Source organism: Capricornis sumatraensis, chromosome 8 (assembly GCF_032405125.1).
Source record: "Capricornis sumatraensis isolate serow.1 chromosome 8, serow.2, whole genome shotgun sequence".
Taxonomy (NCBI): Eukaryota; Metazoa; Chordata; class Mammalia; order Artiodactyla; family Bovidae; genus Capricornis; species Capricornis sumatraensis.
The window spans coordinates 12091721-12115123 of NC_091076.1; the positions used below are offsets into that span (position 1 = coordinate 12091721).

The following is a 23403-nucleotide window of genomic DNA, read 5'->3' on the forward strand; positions in this document are numbered from 1 at the left end:
AAATATCCAAACTTCTGATTCTCTTAAAAACATGGTCAATTGGCCTGCTTTCCAGCATGGGTGAAGTGGAGGAAAGGCTGCTCCCAGTGGTAAGACCTGTGTGGCCCAGGATTAAACATGGCCACCTAGTCCTAGTATCATATCTCCTGCCTCCAGGGACCATGACTTTGTGAGAACTAGGCTGCTAGCTCTCTTAAGATAAAGACCACTTTTGTCTTCATCAGCTTTGACTTTGAAGGCTTTAACCCAGAACCTAGCACAGAGTTCTTCCTTGTACATTTGTGTGTGATATAAAATTCCTCGTGGATGCATATGGCATTTCTTTCAATGCTGAAACCATGCAATTGAAGTATTGCTCTGCCCTAAATCTTTGATGCAGACAGGCATCATAGGTGCCCCTGATGTCTGCCATTAGACCCACTACCTAAAGCCAGTATGTCCCTGGGCTGTCCCTGAAGTCTTCGCTTTGCCATTTGATAACTTATCCTCCTAGCAATCTCCTCTCCAATGAAGATAGCAATGCATACCTCATGAAGTGCTTAGGAAGATGACACAAAACCACAAATGTCGAGCGTGGCCCTTGGTATCCATTTTTATGATGTTCTTAGTCGTTTTTTTTTTTTTTTTTTTCCTCCAAGTAGGCAAGGTTTCCCATCTTCTTAGATGTCCATACAGATCAGTTTGATTTTCCAGCCAAACTTCAAGGAAGAGATTACAGTTCAATTCTCTGTATTCTGAGAAGCTTCAAAGTACACTCGCCAAGGACACTGATGAAGGTAAAGATTTTATCAAGACCTTTGTGTTTTTTCAGACCTATTATTGGCCTAAAGGGCTAAACTTGGGCATGTCAGAGCATATATAACTAAGGGCTCCTGGTCACCACTACATGCTAAGAACCTGAACATTCCTGAGTACTTGGAGCCAGAAAAGAAGTGTGAAGTGGCTTGTGCTCCTCAGGCTGGTGGCCTTCTCAGATTGCATAGTCATGTAAGTATGCAGACTGTAAGCCACATCATATTCATTTCTGTGATTTTTCTTTTCATCTGATTATTCTATTCATCAGTTTTAGAAGGGAATGGAATATTTCCCTGACAATCTTAAAGTTCAAACCTTACTTATTGATAAGTACTTTGCTATAGGAACTGTGGGTCCCAAGGGTCTTGATGTCGATTTGCATAGCTGCACAACTCTTGGGGTCCAGTCATGTCATGACCTATTGAAATTGGAACTCCTTGCAATTTTCAGTGCACAGTCAATGCAGATGTAGGTGTGCTCCTGTGGAATAGCACTTTTCTACCTTTTATTTAGCATGTTTTCTTTGCTCCCTCTCTACTTCAGTGTGTATATGTCTATGTCTGCATCTCTATATCACTATCATTTATCTCTCCATCTCTTTGGAAGGCTCTGAGTGTTTTTCTCTCTGTGTTGTTTCTTTTAATTTTTCATTTGACTCATCCTTCCTTCTTGAGCCTCCACATTTCCCTAACTTGTTCCCTATCTCCTGGATTCTTTTTTCAACTATCTCTTCTCTTTCAACTTGGAGAAAGGTTGGGAGAGTTATTTATAGACTGTTTTATATATGACAAGCAGTGTGACCACAGCCAATTCACAAACCTCTTGTATTTCAATTCCTCCCTTGTAAAAGAGCACAGGAATTCCCCTTCTGCCTCCTTCCCTGAGCTTCTATGAAAAGGATACAGTGGGATGGCAACAGCAGTGCTAATGGCTGTCAGTGTTGAGACCTCCTATTTATCAGGCACCTTATATCCACCACTTCACTATCCCCAAAATATTCTATTTGGAGGGTTTGAATCATTACATTCCACCATTTGACTGAAGGGACACTGAGACCTCACATGTTCATATGGCCTACCCAACATTACAGAACAGAATCTTTATTCAAACCTATGTCTTTGCCATGGAATATGAATAAAATTCTGATAATAAGATGACTCATGAAAATGATTGGAAAATACACAGTGCCATTACAATGACAGTTATACCTTAACACTGACAGTTAATTGTAGCTGCTTCTTTGTTTTCTTTGTCAAAAGCTCGATGAAGGAATACCTCTAACAAAAGTGAAGACCATGAGAAAAACCCTCAGTGAAAAAAACATGCTGAACAATTTCGTGAAGGAACATAGTTACAGACTGTCCCAGATTTCTTCTCGTGTCTCAAATATAACTATTCACCCCCTGAGGAACATCATGGATGTGAGTGTTTTGGGAAGATGGTGCTCCACAGCGCCCCCTGGTGCTCTAGCCTAGCACTGGGGTGGGATGTTGGGGCTGGGGCTCCAGGAGGTTTCTGCAGGAGGTAGAAACCCTGGGCAACAGAGGCCCCATCCAAAGGAGAAGGCTCTATCATCCTCACCTCTTGATCTTGGTGACTGGGTCCAGAAATTACTAGGTGGCAGGTAAATATCAATTTCTGTGTCAAAGATGTGTCATTAGTTTGATGGAGATAGTTCCTTCTGAGGAGAAGGCAACGGCGACCCACTTCAGTCTTCTTGCCTGGAAAAACCCAAGGATGGAGGAGCCTGGTAGGCTGCAATCCATGGGGTCACTAAGAGTCGGACACGACTGAGCGACTTCACTTTCCCTTTTTACTTTCCTGAACTGGAGAAGGAAATGGCAACCTGCTCCAGTGTTCTTGCCTGAAGAATCCCTAGGACAGGGGAGCCTAGAGCTCCTGTCTATGGCGTTGCACAGAATCGGACATGACTGAAGCGACTTAGCAGCAGCAGCAGCAGCAGATCCTTCTGAACTAAGGGAGTCACTCAGTTACAGACGAAGAGTGAATCATCTCTGATGAAAAGGTAGAACCAACTGCAAAGCAACTGTTAATCCCCAGGCAGAGGAATTCAGTTTCCACAGATGCAAGAACCACAGCAGTGAAAAGTTACGGAACCCGTATTCCATGTAAGGCCATCAGAATCTATCAAAGTGCTTACTGTTTTTAGATTAGAAAAGGGCTTATTTTGTCTTCAAGGATGCCCATGCCAGCCTGAGAGATAGGCAAAGAGTAAATACATGTCAAATGAAAGGGTCACCTGTGTGGTGTTGATTGGATGTGGTCTGAGTTTGGAGGGAGTGGCTGGGGTTGATCAAGAAGGACCTCCTGGAGAAGAGGGTGCTGTGGCTGGGTTTGAAGACACTACAGAGTTCTCAAATGAAGGCACCAGGACTTCCCTGGGTGTCCAGCGGTCCTGGAGGCCCAGTGGATATGCCTCTGGGCTTGCCATGAAGGAGGTATCACTTCAAAGCCTGGTCAGAGAATCAATATCCTGCATATAATGTAGCACAGGAAAATATATCACATGCAGACACCACTGTGATCAAAGGCTGTGAGCTGCACAGTGGTGAGAAAGTGATCTCAAGAGATATGTGACACCCAGAGGGAGACAGCAGTGTGGGAACAGAGGGTAGCCAGTTTTGCACTAACCCACTCCCTTCTCCCTGTAGATGCTGTACATGGGTAACATCACCATTGGAACACCTCAGGAATTCCAGGTTATCTTTGACACAGGCTCATCTGACTTGTGGGTGCCCTCATTTTGCCCCAGTCCAGCCTGTTGGGAGTATAGACACCCCCTACCCAGACCATCTTTCAATTACCCTGATGCCCTGTTTTCCACCCTTAGCACCTGATGACACTCATCTCTTGTGTCTGCAGCTACACAAGTTAGGTTCACACATTAAAAGTCTTCCACCTTCCTGCCTACCCAAAAGACCTTCAGCATCGCCTATCGATCTGGGAGCATAAAGGGATTTCTTGCTTATGACACCGTTCGGGTAATCTGTAAACAGAAGCTGAGTCAGGACTGGCTTTGGAGTGACCAGTGCTTGCAAAAGAGATGCAGGACCATTTGGCAGGACCCTTCCTAGCCTAACTCCCATAGATATTGGCCATCTTACACACAGGATCATGTGTCTGGGGAGGCAGTGCCCGTGGTGACACAGGAGAAAACAGATTAGCTAACCCAGAGAGTGGCTTGAGGTGTGGGCTTGCAGCTCCTCTGCCCATGAGCAGTTCAAGGTTCATTTTGCTAGGAGTGAGAAGACGGGAAAAAAGCACCCCCTTTTATATTCACAGACTGTTCCAGGCACTTTCAGGTAATAATTGCTTTAATCTGCAACAACCCCACACAGCACGTGGTCTGATTAGCTCATGAGACATATGAGGAAACTGAGGTACAGACAGCAAGGGCCTTGCTGAGGGCATGCATATGATATGTGGTGGAGCTGGGCTGGCTTTTCAAGAATGCACTTGCTGTGGGATGTTTGGGACATGATTAAACTGATCTGGGCACTCTGGGGGCAGTCAAGGGCTTCAAGTATTCAAAGTTGGAAACTGGAGGCCAGAGATGTCAGAGACCTTGATAAATGAGTTCTCACTCTAGGAGACCTTTGAGAGTCTAATAAAACCTATGACCTGCCTCTCCAAAGTACTTGAATAATTCCCCTCTCTCTCTTTCTCTTTCATACACACTCAAAGAAATACATACATATCCCCAAAAGTGAATTTCCCAGGCAATAATTTCAAGAACCATGCAAGTAAGATTGGGTTTTGAGCTTCTATCTTCCCTGACAGATGCAGAATCCACAGTTCCTTACATACAGAGAATGCAGTCCATTCCTGTCATTAATTACATCATGCCAAAGAGAAGGCTATCTTGCTCTCGACTCATTTTGTCCACAAGGTGGCACCAATGGGTCATGGCCTGACTCTTGGTTGCCCCACCTGGACAGAAGACACAAGGCCAATTTGACTCACTCAGGTGGTGTTTTTCAGAGGGGCAGATGTTTTAAAATTCACAGCCTCACACAAATAGAACCCAAATTCCCCTCCAACCTTGTTCTAACTGTCTGAGGTCCACCAAAGACAAAGCCCAGCCTCAATTCTTCTTTGAGGATGTAATGGCAATGCACCCCAGCCCAGTCCTAGCCCCACTTCATATATCTGTAAGTGGGACCACTCTTCTCTCCCACAGATTGGGGACCTTGTAAGCACTGACCAGCCGTTCAGTCTAAGCCTGGCGGAATCCGGGTTTGAGGGTATACCTTTTGATGGCGTCTTGGGCTTGAACTACCTCAACATCTCCTTCACTGGAGCCATCCCCATCTTTGACAACCTGAAGAATCAAGGTGCCATTTCTGAGCCTGTTTTTGCCTTCTACTTGAGCAAGTAAGTCTGAGATGGACAATCCCTTTCTCCAAATTAGCTGTGAGATGCTTTCAGTTGCATGAAAATTATAGAACACTTGATAATGAAGTATTCTGAGAGATAATCTAACCTAGCATAACTATGGCCCCAGGGCCCTACCTGGCACCACCGCTTGTTTTTATGAATAATGTTTTATTGGAATACATACCTGCTCCTGGGCTCAAGACTAGTAACTTGGTCTAGGGGGCTGTGAGGAGGAAGACTAAAGGAAGACAACACAAAAGAAATTGGAGGGAAAAGCAATAGGATTTTCTTATGAATTTGATAAGAAAGGAAGGAGAAGGATGGTGGATATCTTTCCTTCCTCATTAGCATTCCACTGGGAGCCCAGGACCAGCTACCCACTTTGCAGGAGCCAGTGAAAAATAAAAGTGTGGGACACAAAACAAAATGTGGGATCCCTTGTTCAAGAAACAGTATTCATTTTAAGACAGGGAGAACAGAGGTGGGGTCCCCTCTGAGTGTGGGACCCTTTAGCTGCAGAGGTCACAGGCCAGTGGAGCAAACTCTGGGTGACCTGTACCCACATCCTTGGCACTCCCAGGCTTTGATTTTCCTGAAAAATGACAAGCTGGAAGAGGGGAAAGCAAAAACTTTTCAGCACCCTGTCATCTGAGGGTTTCTGAGCACACAGGTAGTAGGAAGTCCTGGGCCTCTTCAAAAGACATAGTGGGTGGAGCCCAGCCATGTGATTCAGCTTCTAACCTCCTCTGTGTCACTCATTAGCCAGTAACTGACCTCACTCTGGTTCTCAATCGTTCCTAGCCTTGATTTCTGCATCTGTAAATGGAGACTTTATTAGGGCCTTGATGGGTAGACTAGCACAAACACAAGGTCTCCAACAGTGCTGTTGTTACTGTCCTCCAAAGATCTCCCCCTCTTTTCTCTCTACCGATGCAGTGGAAGGGCTGTGTGATTTTTGTTGGGGTGGACAAGCCTACTACCAGGGAGCGCTCAACTGAGTACCATTGACCCAAGCGGGAGACTGGCCTGTACACATGGACCGGTGAGCCTCTCCCTCTGAGGGTCAGCCCGACTGATGCTCCAGATCTGTACATGGACATAGGCAGAGACACACAAATGGATTCTCAGACACATAGTGACATAGACATATACACCACCCGCAACGACACAGACAGACACACAGACACATGGAAACACACAAGCAAACACATATATACAGAGACACATATAAACATGCGTAAGTAGTCAGAGACACAAAAGCACAATTAGAGTCACATACAAACACATATATAAACAAACACATAAACACATAGATACGCAAACAACCATGGGTTCATAATCCCCAGGCCTTCTGACCAGGGCTCTGACCAGGGTCCTAAAAGGGTCTGGAGAGGTCTGTGCAGCTGGGAGAGGGCTGCACCCACTGCCCTGTGAGGTGTGGAGCGTGGTTAGAGGACTCTACAGTGTGCTGAATCGAGGATCAGGGAGGATTACACCAGCCTGAACAGAGTTATAAGATGACCAACTGTCCAGGGCTACCTGGGACCAAGGAAGTTCTCAGTACAGAAAAATGTCAGTTTAAAGACAGGGAAATTCCTAAGCAAATGGGGAAAACTGGTCTTCTTAGGGAGCAGCTATCCAGCAGTGGAGAGAGGATGGCTGAGTCTAAAGACTTAAAAGCAACTAAAAAAAAAAAGACACCCCACGTACCTGGGCACATAGTGGGGCAGGGGCAGAACAGAGAATCATGAATGGGGGATCCAGGAGTGACCTGAGGACAAGAGGCATAAATGACAGGATTCTGTGTGATACGCTCAGACAACAGCTGACCTGTCCTTTGGAGTTTCTGTGAGCTAGTCATGTATTTCCTGGCCAGGGTCTCAGGGTCTGAGCTGGTTGTAGGAGCAGTGCTGGGAGACACCCTCTCGCAGATGAGCCCCTCTCTCCCACCATTATGAGAATCTACTGTCCCTGCGAATCTCCTGCTTCATTCCATGGTTGACCCATGATTTGTTTCCCACCAGATACAGCTCTCTGGATGTTTCTCATTCATTATTTTCACATTCTTCATTCACTCACTAACCAGACAAGCATTGGGCACCCACTGTGTACCAGGTTACTTTAGAGAGGCAATGAAAATAAAACTCGCCCTCACATCCAAGAAGGCAGATGCACAAGAAATGACACACAATGCTGTCTAGTGCATTGTGACTTTGGTACACGCTCGTGACACACACACATAGTCAATTGTGACTTGACTATGTGTGTGTGTCATTTCTCGTGCATCTGCCTTCTTGGATGTGAGGGCGAAATAGTGAATTGTGACTTTTGTACATGCTAGCCATGAGAGGCACCCCACTCCAATACTCTTGCCTGGAAAATCCCATGAACGGAGGAGCCTGGTAGGCTGCAGTCCATGGGGTCACAAAGAGTTGGACACGACTAAGTGACGTCACTTTCATTTTTCACTTTCATGCATTGGAGAAAGTAATGGCAACCCACTTCAGTATTCTTGCCTGGAGAATCCCAGGGACGGGGGAGCCTGATGGGCTGCCGGCTATGGGGTCACACAGAGTCAGACACAATTGAAGTAACTTAGCAGCAGCAGCTTACATGAGAAAGGGTCAACAGAAAGTGACCAAGACAGGAGACTGATAAACACCAGGGAAAGACTTCCCTGAATCAATGATAATTAAGCTGGAATCTGGAAGATGAGAAGAAATTTGCTAGTCAAAGGGGAGGGGACTTCTAGGAAGGAAGACCAGCTTGTGTAAGATACAAAATATCCTGGTGTATTCAAGTACTGCATTCAAGGATGTCAAGGAAGGTGCCATGTGGGGAGCAAAGGAAAAGAGTCAGCACAGAAGATGAAGGGCTGTTTAGGAGACAGTCGGGAAGGGGGCAGCTCTGGGGAGACTCAGAGCAGCCTTGATGCCTGCTTTGTCACACTGTCTCTCAGCAGCTCCATGAAAAGAAAGGTTATTGCTTGTTCTGGTGGCTGTGAGGCCCTTGTGGACATCACTGACCCTTGGCCCAAGAAAACTAGTCAGTAATATCCAGAAGCTCATCGGCACCACACCTTGGCGATCCGAGTGAAGGGTCATGCCCCAAGGTCACTCCCAGTCTCCACACAAAAGAAAGATCTCCAGGGCTAAGCTCTCTCCCTCTCTCTCTAACTACACTATGTTTCATGTTTTGCATTCAATAACTTTCTCTCTATTATCTTCACTATCAACGGCATCAGATACCCAGTGCTAGCTTGAGCCTACATCCTCAAGGTGAGGGGAGAACCCTGAGGGATGGTTCTCAAATAGGAACTTGCAGAAACCCTTGTGCAGCAGCTTCTAGGAGGGCGCCCTCTGCAGGCCATCTCGCACTATTGCAGATGCTGCTGAGCCCTGTGGCTGGGCCAGAGCCTGCCACAAAACCAACCACTTGAGAGTAAAGGGCTGTCTGGGACACTAATCATCCTGAAACAAATGTGGAGACGCCACACCATGCTGGCATGGTGGGAGTCACAAGGAGAGGGGAACACTATGGTGCTCAGTCCTCAAAGAGCTTCAATTCAATCTGAACCCTCAGATGAATGAACACGAAAGTCAGCTCCAGCGGTCACTGAAATAGGCCATATGAAAAGGAGAATGACTGGGGACACTCCCAGTGTGCTCTCCCACCATAGGGATAAACGGTCTCCCTTCCCTTCTCGCAGTTTTCCTGGTTTGGATGATAAATTTTACATGGTCACCCTAGTTCTCAGATGCATCTTCCCCTAGCTCTGGCCTGGTGCCCCCTTTGTGAGTTGGGATACCTGACCCCTCTGTGGGAAGCCTGCATGCTAATGTGAATAAAGACTGCACAGTGACTGCTCAGCTCTGGCACAGGGTGGAGGTTTCATGTCAGCTCCCTAGGGGAGTTCAGCGCTCGCTGATTGGCTCAAAGAAGACTTTGAGGAAGGAAGGGAATTTTAGGAATTATAAAACTGTAAACTTATGGAGCCATGTGTAGAGTTGCTTGGTTCTGGGCAAAACTGCACTGGATTCCATGCAAATGGCATCCCAGGGTGCTCTGCACTGGGGCACTGGGGACTTACTGGGGGTTATGAGGACTATGGACTGACTGGTGGGGATGGGGAACCAGAGTAAGTTATCCAACCAAGCGGGAGTGGCCAAAGAGGGTGAGTGTGGGATGAAGGAGGCTTCTCAGAGTTCCTGAGTTAAGTCTTCAAGAACATGTTGTGGGCACTGGTCTATTTAAGATGGACAACCAACAACGAGTTACTTTGTAGCACAGGGAACTCTGCTCAGTTATATGACAACCTGGATGGGAGGCGTATCTTTGGGACCAGCATACCCGGATACATACAGTTGAGGACCTTTACTGTCCACATGAAATTCAGAATATTGTTAGTCAGTTATACCCCAATACAAAATAAAGTTTTTAAAATAAAGTTCAGATTGTGGGGACACAGGAGGAGAACCAGCATTGTCTGCAGAGAAAACAGGGAGCGGGAGTCAGAAGTACTGGAGTTTCAGCTTTAGCATCATTACTTCCAAAGAAATACCAGGGTTGATCTCCTTCACAATGGACTGGTTGGTTCTCCTTGCAGTCCAAGGGGCTTTCAAGAGGCTTCTCCAACACCACAGTTCAGAAGCATCAATTCTTCGGCACTAAGCCTTCACAGTCCAACTCTCACATCCATACATGACCACAGGAAAAACCATAGCCTTGACTAGATGGACCTTAGTCGGCAAAGTAATGTCTCTGCTTTTGAATATGTTATCTAGGTTGGTCATAACTTTTCTTCCAAGGAATAAGTGTCTTTTAATTTCATGGCTGTAGTCACCATCTGCAGTGATTCTGGAGTCCCCAAAAATAAAGTCTGACACTGTTTCTACTGTTTCCCCATCTATCTCCCATGAAGTGATGGGACCGGATGCCATGAGCTTCGTTTTCAGAATGTTGAGCTTTAGGCCAACTTTTTCACTCTCCTCTTTTACTTTCATAAAGAGGCTTTTTAGCTCCTCTTCACTTTCTGCCATAAGGGTGGTGTCATCTGCATATCTGAGGTTTTTGATATTTCTCCCGGCAATCTTGATTCCAGCTTGTGTTTCTTCCAGTCCAGTGTTTCTCATGATGTACTCTGCCCCATTCTTTAGTAATTTTAAACAGCTCAGCTGGAATTTCATCATCTTCCCTAGCTTTTCTTGTAGTAATGCTTCCTAAAGCCCACTTGACTTCATACTCCAGTATATCTGGCTTTATGTAAGTGATCTCAGCATCATTCCTATCCCAGTCATTATGACAATTTTTGTATAGTTCTTCTGTGCATTCTTGCCACTTCTTCTTAATCTCATCTGCTTCTGTTAGGTCTTTGACTTTTCTGTCCTTTATTGTGCCCATATTTGCATGAAGTGTTTCTCTGGTATCTCCACTTTTCTTGAACAGATCTTTACAATTATATTGTTTTCCTTTAATTATTTCACTTTTCACTTATGAAGATGTTCTTATCTCACCTTGCTATTCTCTGGAAGTCTGCATTCCACTGGGTATATCTTTCCCTTTCTCCTTTACCTTTCACTTCTCTTATTTTCTCAGCTATTTTTAAGGCCTCCTCAGGCAACCACTTTGCCTTCTCACATTTGTTTTTCTTGAGAATGGTTGTGATGACCACCTCCCATTCAATGTTACAAGGCTCCATCCATAGCTCTTCAGGCTAACAGACCTAATCCCTTGAATCTAGTTTTCATCTCCACTATATAACCATATTGGATTTGATTTAGGTCATAGCTGAATGTTCTAGTGGTTTTCCTTACTTTCTTCTATTTAAACATGAATATTGTTTTTTTCTGCCTAAGCATTTCTTCCAGATCACCACCCACCACTCCCAGTGGGTGTGGAGCAAAAACACACAATTTGAGCACTGTTACCCTGGGTTTGTGCTTGGCTTTTCATGTGCTTAGCTGTGTGAGCTTGATCAAGTCTCTTAACCTCAGTTTTCTCATCTGGAAAATGAATACCATGGTGATAATTCCACCTTCTAGGTTGCATGTGTGCCTGCAAAGAGCAAATGGCCCTGAGAGGGCTTTCTGGGTTTCTGAATCTGCAACAAATATGAATTATTCTGCCACCTGGGGAGAAGGAAATCTTCTGTTTTGAGGTTATGGCTGTCATCCCCATGGCTAAATATTGATTCAAGCCAAATAACATCCATTTCTGAACCCTGACCCAGAACTCTGACTGAGCCGATGCTTCTGTTTTCTGGGCTTACACAAGAGCTAATGATTACTTGCTCAGATTACTCCCTTCTTCACCCTTACCAGTCAGCCTTTCCTTGTCAACTACTCTCCTGAAATCACACTGCAAGGAAAATCGTAAAGACTCTTGCTCTCTTGTCAGTTTCCCATATGTCCAGCATAGCAACAAGTAGCTGTTTTGGCTACTTGTCATAGCAACAACTATGGCTACTTGTACGGTTCAATCTCAGCCTGTTAAATGAATCTTTCCCCATTTGGCCCTTCATGTTTAAACTACCTACAGTTGCCTTAGTAACCTGCCAGGATCCAGTTTGAGGAACTCCACCCGTGGCAAAAGTCATGAGGAAGGAGGCTCAGCATATGCAAAGGAGGGATCGAGCCTCAGGAGACCCCCTGTTCCCAAGCATCTACCCCCAAACCCGAGTCTGCTTACTTTACTGCTTTATGCTCTCACCTACACCTCTGACTTTATGGGGGGCTGTCCCCCACCACCTCTCTCGGAAAAGGAGATTACTTCGGGTTCCAGCTAATAAAATTCCTGGGCTTGACAAGAGTGTTTGTTTCAGTTCACAAACACCTCTGAAAGTTCTCTAGCCTGCCTGACAGGCTCGTTCAGCCACATGTGATTTTTCACAGCCTCCCAACCATTAGAGGCATGAGATGCTTTAAACTTTCTAAATACAGATTCTTTTGAGAAGCTAGAAAATTATTAGTGTAGTATAGTGGGTTGATTAGGAATTATATTGGTGAAGGGTTTTTCATTTGTTGGGCGAATATTCGCTGCTAAGTCTCCATATCCCCTGCCCTAATATACATATATAACTAGCATATAGGAGAAATAGATATTAACCTTTGATATTAATCATGTTAAATCTTAGGCTAAGTAAATTCCTTTCTTCATTATAACCCCCTCACCCTCACCCTATAGGAATGCAACTTTATCTGGTACCTTCAGAGGGTGGCGCTTGGTTTAGGAAAAATCACCCCTGGAAAATAGGTTTTCTGGTTGACTGACCGTTATCAGAAAGAAAGGGTCATAAAATGCTAGCAGGCCTCTTGGCCAGAAGATGATGTAAAGCCACCTAAGACCTTTAGTATACATTTATATGAAACTCCTGATTTTGATAAAGGTCAGGACTGCTGAGCCCCGCATGACTTTGTAATTTCCATTTGTCTCTATGTATAACAAAAGGTATATAAGCAAACCTGGAAAATAAAGAAAACGGATCAGTTCCGGGAAAGACTGGTCTCCTCTTGTAGTTCTTTCTCTCATTTTCAAGCTGAATTCCCATCTGGAGCATGGATGCCCACCAAGCCTGCTAATTATGCCTGGGCTTCTAAGATCTGACGGGGGAGGGCTTCGTTTCTCCACTTCTTTGGGAGAACGGAAAGATGCCTGTGGCCTACGTAAGTGGTGCAAACCTCTTGTCTCGAGGTTTTATTGGTATTCCACATAAACCAAGTTATTCAGCCTCTTTTCTCCACTAATTTTCCTACTACACTATTCTTTCCTAATCTCTCTTTATATCTCTGAGTAAATGAGTCTTTCCTCGCCGACTCCATCTCCCTTTCGAATTCCCTGGATCCACTGAGTCTGGACGCCAGCAAGTGGCGCCCGGAACAGGCTTTTCAAAGGTAGGTCCCTCAAAGCAACTAGGGTTATCAGCCGTATTGACCGCCCCCCCCCCCCCCCCCCCCCCCCGGCGCAGTATTGAGTTTTACGGATGGATAGGATCCCACTCAGGGTGCTGCAGACCCCCCTGTAGGATAGACAGGGTGAGTAGGAGTGAGAAGTGTTTTAAAGGTTGAAGGGAACCTGCTTTTTTAGTATTAAAACAAAGACCCCCCCTTGCCAAAGGTAAAAACTTTTACAAGGCAGACTTTTCTATAAAACTTAAACTTTCTGACATGGGTAACAGTGAGTCAAAGGAAAGAGAGCTCTTTACAGGAGTAACTTTGCAGTTATTAAGTAAGAGAGGAATTAAACTTACGAAATCCAATATTCAGTCATTTTTTTCATTTGTACAAGAACAATGCCCTTGGTTTCCAGAAAAGGGCACTGCTAATTTAGATACTTGAGTGAACCTAGGAAAACAGCTAAAAACTTATTATACTTTGCATGAGCTTGTAAATGCTTTTGCTTTGTGGAATATGATTAGAAATGTTCTGGCCCCCCATCATGAGGCTGTTAGATAGCCTATGGGAGGGGCTATAGCGGTGGATGGTGTTGGGTCTCCACCTTCTATGCAGATCATATTTTTTGCCAATGATGAACAAAAGGAGGGAGACTGTGCTCTACCTCCTGAAGGAGAGGGCTTACAGGACGCTGCAGCTGGGCGCCCTAGTGAGCCCCCAAGGTGAAAGGTTGTTGTTGAATCACGAGGCTGGGATTCTTGGTCCCCAAAGAATTCAATCTGGAGCCAGAGACGAGGCTTGATCGCTCAGAGATTCTGTGTAATAAAGTTTTATTAAAGTATAAAGGAGATAGAGAAAGCTTCTGACATAAGCATCAGAAGAGGGCAGAAAGAGTACCCCCCTGCTAGTCTTCTGCTGGATGTTATATTGTCACAAGCAGCCTGTTAATGAAAGAAAGGAATGTCTCAAAACTTAGAATGGTACCAGGCCCCTGACCCATAAGAGGTATTTCAGGATAATCTTGCACCAAATGGTTTATCTTGGGCCATAAAATGATTAACTTGAATCTTGAAGAAGGGCAGATCACCATATAAATAGTTTCATTTACATAGATTAAAGGAACAATATCAGAGTATAAAATACTGGTTTATCAAGTAGGTTCTGAGCCCAAAAGGCGGAACTGACTTGAAGACAGAGTTTGAAGTAAATGCATAGTATATTAGCATAGCTTAAGATAACATTTCCATAAGAAAAAGGCATTCGTTAACTTCAGGTGAAGCCAGGTGTCATTATGGCAACACAGAATTTTAAGAGAAACCTTCTTTTAAATTTGTATAGAGAAGGAAAAAATATTGCTAGTTTGTTTCCTCCTGCCGCTTAAGAAAGATAAAAATGTCTGACACTTGCAGGCTATTTCCTCCGCTAAGAGACCCCTGGCGTTCCTGCCTATTACCCTCTCATTCCCCCCTTTTCTTTCAGGAGAATTATGTTACCTAGGGGAAATGGGCATTGTTTTCATTCCATAACTGCTTCTGAGCTGAGAAGGGGCGTTGTCCCTAAATTGGCGAGGCAACATCTTCTCCTAATCCTCATATTGAGGATATCTGATCCACGGGCCCCAAATAGCAGTTGGAGGCAGCTGCAGCAGTAGCAGGAGTTTGAGCAACCATTTGTAACTTGAAAGCTTTCATGTGGCTAGAAACAAATCTAGTTATACAGTTACAGAGGTAGGGAGCAAACATTAAAAACAAAACACTCAGAATTATTGTAATTAAGATAGTTGTCCACCATGGGGATCTAGTTAACGTCTCCCAAAGTGAGGCAATTGAGGCTTCAGGAGTATCCATGGCCCCAATCATCTTGTTGATGTGTTTAGTAAAATGAGTAACATTTGTGCTCATATCAGGTATCTATGTACAGCATTGGGTATGAATAATATGAAAAAGATCCTCACGACCCAGATAATCACGATGGTGTGATCACTCATCTAGAGCAAGACATCCTGGAATGTGAAGTCAAGTGGGCCTTAGAAAGCATCACTACGAACAAAGCTAGTGGAGGTGATGGAATTCCAGTTGAGCTGTTTCAAATCCTGAAAGATGATGCTGTGAAAGTGCTGCACTCAATATGCCAGCAAGTTTGGAAAACTCAGCAGTGGCCACAGGACTGGAAAAGGTCAGTTTTCGATATTCTTTTCCTAGAGCTTTAGATACCCCCTGAGGTACAGCAGCTTTAAAGGCGGAGCCATTGTCACTCTGAAGGCTTCATGGCAGCCCAAACCTGGGGATAATTTAATGGATTAAAATCTTTATAACCTCCTTAGCGTGTTCACTACGACAGGGAAAAGCCTCAATCCATCCGGTAAAAGTATGTACCTAAATTTGTAAGCAAGAATATCCATTAGCTTTTGGAATATGAGTAAAATTAATTTCCCAGTCTTCTCCAGGATACTTCCCACTGCGTTATAATCCAGATTTTGTTAGCTTTTCAGTCTTTGGGTTATTTTTCTGACAAACCTCACACCTTTTGATAATTTTTTTTTTTAAGTTTTCATTACATTTTTACCTTCATACAAATGAGAAACCATTTGGTAAGTACTCTATGTACCCAAATGAAAACTCTGATGCAAACCCTTAAGAATTTTCCATTGAGCATTTTCAGGAATTATTAATTGTCTATCCTCAGACTGTAACCATCTTTTATCAGTAATCTGTGTTCCTCTTTTTTTTATATCTTTCTAATTTTTTCTCAGTATATTTTGGTTTTTCCTGTTCCACAGGACCTGTCCAGATCAAAGTCGTCTGCAGTGAAGGGGTTTCCTCACGTGCCACTTTTCTGGCTTGACAGTCAGCCAGCTGATTAGGCTACTTTACTTCCATGCCTGCTGTGCCCTTTGCAATGCATAACAGCTACTTCTTTAGGACAATATATAGCAGCTAAAAGTCTCTCGATCTCTCTGAAATGCTTAATAGGTTCTCTCCTTGCTGTTTTAAACTGTCTTTCTTTCCCTATTGCAGCATGAGCATGTAAAGTCAAATAAGCATACTTAGAATCAGTGTAAATATTTACCCGCTGCCCTTTGCTTAACTCTGGAGCTCGGGTCAGAGCCACAAGCTCCGCTAACAGAGCACTGGTTCCTTGGGGGAGAGATTTTGCTTCCAAAACCTGTTCAGCAGTCACCAGGGCATAACCTGCTTTATGCTTTCTATCCCGAACAAAAGAACTGCCATCTGTAAATATTTCCATGTCAGGATTGTCTAATGGGGTATCCATTAAATCTTCCCTAGCTGCATAGTTTAAAGTTAGGAATTGAGAACAATCGTGATCAGGTGTTTCATTTTCCTTCTCAGGAAGGAAAGTGGTAGGATTTAAATTTCCCCAGATTTTAAGTTTAGTGACTGGTCCTTCTAACAACAATGACTGATATTTAAGAAGCCTACTGTCTGTCATCCAAATATTAACCTTAGAATTTAAGATTCCACTCACATCATGAGAAGTCAGTACAGTAAGGTTTCATCCATTAATTATTTTTAAAGCTTCAGGTGCTAATAAAGCCACTGCCCCAATTACTCTTAGGCATTGGGGCCACCCACGTGAAATTACATCTAATTCTCTGCTTAGATAAGCAATAGGTTGCTGGTGAGGCCCTCGGGGTTGCGTCAAAACTCCCAAGGCCACACCTTTCCTTTCAGTGACAAACAAATTAAATTCTGACCCTGTGGGCAAGCTCAGAGCTGGGGCTTGCAGGAGAGCAGTCTGAAGAACCTTAAAAGGCTTTTGAGTTTCTGCAGACCAAACCAGTTTGTCAGTTTGGGCCTGCCGAGTTTCAGCTATAAGTTTATATAAAGGCTGGGCAAGTTCCCCATAACCTGGAATCCAAATGTGACAGTAACCTGTGATTCCCCAAAATCCTCTCAGTTGTCTCAAAGTCATTGATAGGGGTGATTTAGTATAGGTTTAATTCTCTCAGGGCCTATGGCCCTAGTCCCTTCTGATATGTTTAGGCCTGGATATCTAACTGATTGTTGACCAAGCTGAGCCTTTTCTCTTGATGCCTTGTAACCACAGCCTGCCAAAAAGTTTAAGAAATCTTCTGAGGCTCGCGAACAAGCTTCCCCTGTCTCAGCACAGAGCAAAGTATCATCTACATATTGTAACACCACCGCTTCAGAGCTATTAAAATTTTGTAGATCTCGTGACAAACTTTGTCCAAATAAGTGAGTATCCAAAATCCCTGGGGCAAAACTGTCCAGGTTAATTGAGAAGCTGGCTGCGTAGGGTCTGCAATGCCAAATAGAAATTGATTTTCCTCTGCCAAAGGCACTGAATAGAAGCATCTTTTAAATCAATTACTGAGAAATATTTGGCTCGTTCAGGAATTTCAGACAATAGAGTACAAGGATTAGGTACCACCATACAGCCTCATTTATTATACGTAAATCTTGAACTAGTTTCCATTTACCATTTGATTTTTTTATACGCAAAATAGGAGTGTTACAAGGACTGTTACAGGAAATTAATAGTCCCTGTTCCTTTAAATTTTCAGTGATGGGTTTTAATCCTTCCTTAACCTCAGGTTTGAGTGGATACTGCTTCTTATGTGGAAATAAGTGTGGGTCTTTGAGCTTGAATACTACAGGAATAGCATTTTGTGCTCGCCCCACAGATTTTCCATCAGCCCATACTCTAGGATTTACATTTTGTTGAACTAGAGGGAGAGAAAGGGAGGGCTCCATATTCATGAGAAGAGAGGCATGGACCTTGCTCAGTATATCCCTCCCCAAAAGGGGTGAGGGAGATTCTGGCACGATCAGAAACTCATATGAAAATAGCAGAGAATCCCAGTTGTAAGATAAAGAATAACTTAAATAATGCCCTTTGGCTCATCCAGACAGTCCCATTATGGAAGTGGATCAGGAAGAAAGTGGGCCAGGGGCTTCAGTAAACCCAGAGTAAGTTGCCCCAGTATCTAAAAGCAAATCGATGGATTGGCCCCACACAATTATTAATACCCAGAGTTCCTCAGGTGTAATTAGGACGGGAGCTTGTGTGGGGACCCCCGGGCACCTTCATTCCTGATTCTCTTGAGAGTCCGACCCCGGTGACCTACGCCTCTTAGGGCAGTCTCTCTTCCAGTGTGGTCATTTGCAGACCCGACATGGAGCCAGGGGCGGCTTAGATGCCTGAGGGCAATCCCGTTTGAGGTGCCCCTCCTTTCCACAGTAATAGCAAGCTCATCCCTTTTCACCTGGGTCCCTCTGGGCATTTTTCTCTGACTGTTTAAGAGCATTTTTCATAGCTATTGCAAAGGCTTCCGCCTTTTCCTTTGTCTTTTTTTTTGCCTTTCTTTCTTTCCCTCATGTTCCCTACCATAATAGACTATCTGAGCCAGTTGTAACAGAGTATCTAAAGACTGATTTGGTTCATACGCCCGTTTTTGTAGCTTACGGCGGACATCCGGAGCTGACTGAGTGAGAAATCTATCTTTTAAGATCACTTTTCCCTTGTTCCTTACAGAACCGGTCTAATTGTAAAACAGTATCATACTTAAGAGACCCTCCAACCTGCCACCGTTCGCCGTCCTCCAATGGATACCGTGGCCATGCAGTATCACATAGGAAGACTAGGTGTGTCTTCTTTAAGCCCTGGGAGTAAAATCTATCCCAGTTTTTCAGGATACAGTTCAAAAGAATGAGGCTGGAATTGTTAGCTCCCATCTGTAAGAGAGAAAAAAAGCGACCAGCGCCATTTTCCTACTGGAGGCGTCCTTCCCTGCTCTAGATGGGGGTGTAGACAGATTTTACAGCAAAAGCTTTTCCTTCCTGGTCGGACTTAGTCTGTCCCTTACCGACGCAGGCACTGTTCTCGACCCTCCCGGTTCACTGAGATGGGGTGGGGATGTACGAGGGGTAGACCTGATAGCATCTCTACCTGATATCCAGCTCTTCACCTTTAACCTTGCTTGCCTCTGATGCCACCTGGGGTGCAATCAGTGTAACCTTCGGAATGCTTCCCAAGCTAAGACCGCTGGGGGCGGGGGTGGGGGGGTGGTGGGAACATTCATCACCTGAGTGCCTGTGCACAACTCTGAGTATATTCCTGACCACAATAAGACCAATATGAACATGAAGCTGAGATGTCCTTTTCAAGCATCACCACACCAGTATGAGAGCCTCCTCTGGTCCACTAAGAGCCAGCGTTACCAAAGGAAAAATTTCCATTGCAGTCCCAATCTGAATACCCTTTAACCTCTGAGATGTTCTTGGGGCTAGAGCTCCATCTAGCTTCTGAACTTTCGATTCCTAGAGAGGCTAGCCGCTTTCTTGACTACCATTCAAAGTTTGGGACCTAAGCCACAGTACACAGTAACAGTATAGATCATAAGTCCCTTGAAAGTCTATGATCCGATAGTTTAGGTTAGTATTTCGAGTTATGAAATGGTCAGAGAGACCGAAAAGTTTGACCGAGAAAGGAGAGTTTGGTCCACACGCTTTGCCAATTTCTGGTCAGTTCCCAAAGGAGTCATTGGGTGTCTCTTGGCATTGACAGGTCGGTATAAACCCCTGACAGGTTTCTGCCATAACCTGTATGAGATCACCATAGAACCTCAGAGCAGGGTTCCTCACTTGCTTCGTGCAGGGCATGTCATTCATTCACACAAGCACACCGCAGAGTTAGTAAAGCACAGCAGAAAACGTGTTTGCTAAGAGAACAAAGAACTAGAGCTCCAACCATGCTTACCTTGTCCTGAAGGATCCCGGACGAGCCCCCAAGATGAAAGGTTGTTGTTGAATCACGAGGCTGGGATTCTTGGTCCCCGGAGAAGAAGAATTCAATCCGGGTCCAGAGATGAGGCTTGATCGCTCAGAGCTTTTCTGTAATAAAGTTTTATTAAAGTATAAAGAAGATAGAGAAAGCTTCTGACATAGGCATCAGAAGGGGGCAGAAAGAGTACACCCCCTACTAGTCTTCAGCTGGATGTTGTATAGTCACAAGCAGCCTGTTAATGAAAGAAAGGAATGTCTCAGAACTCAGAATGGCACCAGGGCCCTGACCCATAAGAAGTATTTTGGGATAATCTTACACCAAATGGTTTATCTTGGGCCATAAAATGATTAACTTGAATCTTGAAGAAGGGCAGATCACCATATAAATAGTTTCATTTACATAGATGAGAGGAACAATATCAGAGTACCAGTGCACCAGCCCCAAGCATCCAGTGTCATGCATTGAACCTGGGCTGGTGACTCGTTTCATATATGATGTTATACATGTTTCAATGCCATCCTCCCAAATTATCCCACCCTCTTCCTCTCCCACAGAGTCCAAAAGACTGTTCTATACATCGGTGTCTCTTTTGCTGTCTCGCATACATGGTTATCATTACCATCTTTCTAGATTCCATATATATGTGTTAGTATACTGTATTGGTGTTTTTCTTTCTGGCTTACTTCGCTCTGTATAATAGGTTCCAGTTTCTTCCACCTCATTAGAACTGATTCAAATGTATTCTTTTTAATGGCTGAGTAATACTCCATTGTGTATATGTACCATTGCTTTCTTATCCATTTGTCTGCTGACGGACTTCTAGGTTGCTTCCTGAAGTATTTTAGGGACAAGATGAACGTTTCAGAAAAATGTACATAACGAGTATTCATGGTAGAATGATAGGATATGAGAAAAAAAATGCACTTTTTTTCCAATAAAATGAACATTTAATATTCAATCCATGTACAAATTCCCCTGATTCTCAAAAAGCAGATGTCTTTTCACAGTTTATTGAAAGAATGTACTCATATGTTGCACTTTGGTTTCCCCTTTAAGACTAAATAACTGTTCCTCTCCCAATTTTAATGATATTTATTTATTCAGAAACAGGGAGGAAGCAGGGTGGTTTTTCCTACAGAATGTCCCACTATTGGGTTTAGACCAGGAGTCCACAATATCAGCATAGTGTGTCAGGACCAGTACTAGTCCTTGGTCTGTTAGGAACTAGACCTCCACAGTAGGAGGTGAGCTGCAGGTCAGTGAGTGAGGCTTCATCTGTATTATAGCTGCTCTCCATCACTCTCTCATCACCCCCAGAAGGGACAGTCTAGCTGGTTTTCCTGGAACTGTTTGTAGTTACATAACCTATGCTTAATAGAAACAAACATAGCATAAATATTGATGAATATTTTTCTTTCTCAGTGCTCAGAATGGTGAGTTAGTGCCCTAGCAGTCTATCACAGTGACAAATTAGATGTTGCCTATTAACATTTGGACATGTTCGGCCAGCTTAAAATTCAGTATTAAAAAACTAAGATCCTGGGGTCAAGCCCCATCCTTCATGGCAAATAGAAGGAGAAAAGGTGGAAGCAGTGGCAGATATCTTCATCTTAGCTCCTAAAATCGCTGTGGATGCCCCTGCAGCCATGAAATAAGAAGGCATTTGCTTCTTGGCAGGAATGCTATGAGAAACATAAACAGTGTGTTGAGAAGCAGAAACATCATTCTGCCCAAGAAACTCATAGGTGTTTGGCCTTTTTGTTTGGATTCCTAAACTTTCTGTCCAGGCCCCGTAGGTCTTTGAAGTCCCTCAGCTTTCTAGTCTTTCAAGATTCCCAAGATTATTTTGAGCATTTCTTTACCCACTTCTGAAATCAGCCATCTCTTTAAGATCGTCTGATGAGAAATGTTTTCAGAAGCTAGATGTTAGACCTCAGAATAGTCACTGTTATCAAGTTGTCATTACCTCTAGGCTTTACAGTGGTCGGAGGAGGAAGTACACATTTTCATTAAAATTTAAAATAAAAAGGAATATAATTAGTTGGTAGAAACTTTTGCTTTCAGTTCAAGATTTAAGACAGCAGGGTTTCAATTAAACTTGTATATGTTATGCGTGAACCTCTTTTTCTAGCCACTGAAAGCCATAATTCAGAACATTAGTTTTAATTATTGTCTTGCTTTTACCTGTTAACATCTATATGATTCTGTCACAATAACAGATACAATACGAGAAACAGTACATTGTTGAATTATTGGTCGCCGCAGCTGCGATGGTGGTGCAGATACACGGCGGCTGCAATGGCAGTGCAGAAGCACGGGGGAGAGGAACTACCTCACGTCCAAATATGGGGTGGCACCCGAGAGGAGCTACCCTACTTCCAAGGTAAAGGGCAGCCGCTGCACTTTGCTGTAAGAGCCATGAAGAGATACCCCATGTCCAAGGTACGAGAAACCCAAATAAGATGGTAGGCACTGAGAGAGGGCATCAGAGGGCAGACAGACTGAAACCACAGTCACAGGGGACTAGTAAATCTGTCACATGGACCACAGCTTTGTCTAACTCAATGAAACTAAGCCATGCCATGTGGGGCAACCCAAGATGGATGGGTCATGGTGGAGAGATCTGACAGAATGTGGTTCACTGGCTAATGGAATGGTAAACCACTTCAGTATTCTTGTCTTGAGAACCGCATGAACAGTATGGTAATGCAAAAAGATAGGACACTGAAAGATGAACTCACCAGGTCAGTAGGTGCCCAATATGCCACTGGAGATCAGTGGAGAAATAACTTCAGAAAGAATGAAGGGATGGGGCCAAAGCAAAACAACACCCAGTTGTGGATGGGACTGAAGATAGAAGCAAGATTTGATGTTGTAGAAAGCAATATTGCATAGGAACCTAGATTGTTAGGTCCATGAATCAAGGCAAATTGGAAGTGGTCAAACTGCAGATGACAAGAGTGAACATAGGCATTCTAGGAATCAGCGAACTAAGATGGACTAGATGGGTGAATTTAACTCAGATGACTATTATATCTACTACTGTGGGAAAGAATCCCTTAGAAGAAATGGAGTAGACATCAGAGTCAACAAAAGAGTCTGCAATGCAGTACTTGGATGCAATCTCAAAAACGACAGCATGATCTCTGTTCATTTCCAAGGCAAGCCATTCAATATCATGGTAATCCAAGTCTATGCCCCGATCAGTAACACTGAAGAAGTTTAACAGCTCTATGAACACCTAGAAGACCTTCTAGAAAACACTCCAAAAATATGTCATTTTCATTATAGGGGACTGGAATGCCAAAGTAGGAGTCAAGAAACACCAGGAGTAACACACAAATTTGGCCTTGGAGTACAGAATGAAGCAGGACAAAGGCTAATAGAGTTCTGCCAAGAGAATGTACTGGTCATAGCAAACACCCTCTTCCAACAACACAAGAGAAGACTCTACACATGGACATCACCAGATGGTCGACACCAAAATCAGATTGATTATATTCTTTGCAGCCATAGATAGAGAAGTTCTATACAGTCAGCAAAAACAAAACTG

General features: G+C 43.9%; 1 pseudogene; it reads left to right on the forward strand.

Annotated features, from left to right (window-relative positions):
- Window positions 1-56: 56 nt before the first annotated feature.
- Window positions 57-22319, forward strand: LOC138083440 (pregnancy-associated glycoprotein 1-like; annotated as a pseudogene).
- Window positions 22320-23403: the final 1084 nt, after the last annotated feature.